Here is a 2,788-nt window from a genome sequence, read left to right as displayed (position 1 = left end):
CAACAGGGAATGGCCAATCACCTGCTCCAAGCACAGGAAGGGATTCATTAATTCTTCCAGCCTGCAGACGCACTTGCGGGTCCACACCAGGTACAGCATGGTGTACCTGCTCACCTGCTCTCAGTGCGGGAAGGGCGTCACCTCCTCCTCCAACCTGCGGAGGCATCAGTGAGTTCATGTGCCATCACAGGGTGATTGAAGGAACAAGGGCCGAGTGCCATTATCGACTGGACTATCAATCCAGTTCTAGGGACTCCTCGGGACTCCTGGGTTTGAATCCCACCACAGCAGATAGCGGAATTGGAATTCAGTCAGAAATCTGGAGTTCAGAACCTAATGATGAAATCATTTTCTGGTGAAAGAAAACCATCTGATTCACTCATGTTAGAGTCTGTCTGCAACCCAATCTTGAGTCAGATTGGTTCTATTTCCAAAGTAGGGATTTATAACATATCACATGGATTGACTGCCTGAAGATTGTGTGCTTTTTGACAAAATATAATGTATCTGCAAATAAAATGCTGCAATTGCAATTTCACCCCATAAACTGATGTGTGTGTGTGCATGAGAGCGTGTGTGTTCGCATATGAGCATGCTTGGTAACGTGTGTGAGTAATGGGTTACAAGCCTGTGTGAGTGGGGTCACTTATAGTGTGACATGAAACCAAGGTCCCTGTTGAGGCCATCCTCATGGGTTCTGTACTTGGCTATCAGTTCTACAACACACATAGGAGAGCGCAGTGTGGGGCCTGTCTTTCAATTTGCAGAAGGTGGGAGGTTCTGGATACTGTGATCCAGGGCAAACACATCCTGGAGGACATTCGTTCAGAGAGATGGAGCTGGAAGCCAGGCTGCAGACATGTTGAGGGTAAAGCGGGAAAGTTAACCAGGCACTTTATTCTGGGAGACGGTCATTCCCTTTTGTTTGCATCAGTGGACAGGGTCAGGAGGGTGTAAGTGCAGGTCTGGCAGATAAAGGGGATCTGATAGAGGACGGCAGGTGGTAGGAGCTAACTGGTTGGGCAGTGGGAGTAAAAACAACATTGGGGAGGGGGAGGTGGTGGTAAGGGACAGAACAGTGACAGGGATGATCTCCGTTCTCTGCACTTGTCAGCAGGAGCACAGATGGCATTGGTGTCTGTTTGGTGCCAGGATTCAGGAACCGATGTGCTCAGGGCTGAAGAAGTGCGAAAGGGAGGTTGCAGTGGGTGTGGTCCAACAATGTCAGGAGGAGATAGCCTCTGCTGAGGGCACATGGGAAGTTCGAAACGACTAGGACAAAGCAGAACATGAAAGCTCTGGGCAGCACGGTGGCTCAGTGGTTCGTACCACTGACTCACAATGTCAGGGACCTGGGTTCGGTCCCACTCTTGAGCAGCTGTCTGTGTGGACGTTAACACGTTCTCACCCTTCTGTCTGCGTGAGTTAACTCTGGGTGCAGTTCAGGGTGGATCGACCGCGCTAAAGTGTCCACATATGTGCAACTGAGGGTCGGTTAACCATGGGGAACTGCAGGAAAAACGGGTGGGTCTGGATGGGATACTGTTTGGAAGGTCAGTATGAATTTTATGGGCCAAATGGCCTGTCAGGATTATATGATTCTACTGCATTAGCCAAGCATCTATTGAGAAACAATTGCCTCAGGTCTGCTGTGGGTGGAGTGGGTTCCAATTCATGAGACACTGACACCAGTCCTGAGGAAGGTGGGATTTGTGCTGTCAGTCCCCCAAACTTTTGGTCCCCGTCCACTCTCTCTCCTCACACTCTGCACCTACCAATTATCTGTGCTCAGCCGCCTTCTCTCTCTTCCCCTCATTTTCTGCACCCCACCCTCTGTCCCCTGTCATTTTCTCGCTCTCTCTCTCTACCCCCACTCCCCTGTCCATTCTCCGCCCCTTCTTCCATTCCATACTTTCTTGTGCCCTCTTTGAGTGCTGTATCTCTTTTTCGATAGTGATGACTCTACCTGGAAGACAGGGGTGCGCAAGAAATGGCTGATCTTTAAAATTAAGTACAGCTAAAATGATATATTCAGAAACATTGTTAACATCGAAAAGCATATTAATTTATTTTTTTGAAAAGCTGCAGTCATGTTTCTGAAACTTGCATTGAAATAGACGCGTAGAGTCATACAGCACAGAAACAGATCCTTCAGTCCAACTCGCCCATCCCCTCCAGATATCCTAAATTGATCTAGTGACCCATTTGACAGCATTTCGCCCATATCTCTCTCACACCTTCCTATTCAGATACCCATCCTGACCCCGATGCCTTTCAAATGTTGTAATTGTACCAGCCTCCACCACTTCCTCTGGGCAGCTCATTCCATACACACACCACACTCTACATGAAAGTTACCCCTGAGGTCCGTTTTAAATCTTTCCCCTCTCACCCTTAACCTATGCCGTCTAGTTTTGGACTTCCTCTAACATGGGGAAAAGACATACAAAGCCGGACGAAATTCAAAAGGAATAAAATGTCGGTCCACAGGGAAAAATAAAATTGTGGCTGCAGCTTTTTTTTCTCCTACTGACATTTGGACGCTTAAAATCTGTCAGTCAAGCCAGCACCTCCACAGAGCGTACTGCGCATGCTTCTCGGTGTGAGCGACAACTGCGCATGTACTGCGGTGTCAGCAACAACTGCGCATGTACTGCGGTGTCAGCAAAAGCACTGAGCATGCTCGTCGCTGTCCGCGGAAACGGCGCTTGGCTTTCTTCTGAAGGACCAATGGTGAGACCCGGAGGACCGGAAGGAGCCTGGTCCTCCTGCCATTCAGAACAGCCTC

The sequence above is a fragment of the Chiloscyllium punctatum genome, chromosome 36, assembly GCF_047496795.1.
Source record: "Chiloscyllium punctatum isolate Juve2018m chromosome 36, sChiPun1.3, whole genome shotgun sequence".
Taxonomy (NCBI): Eukaryota; Metazoa; Chordata; class Chondrichthyes; order Orectolobiformes; family Hemiscylliidae; genus Chiloscyllium; species Chiloscyllium punctatum.
This window is presented reverse-complemented; position numbering follows the sequence as displayed.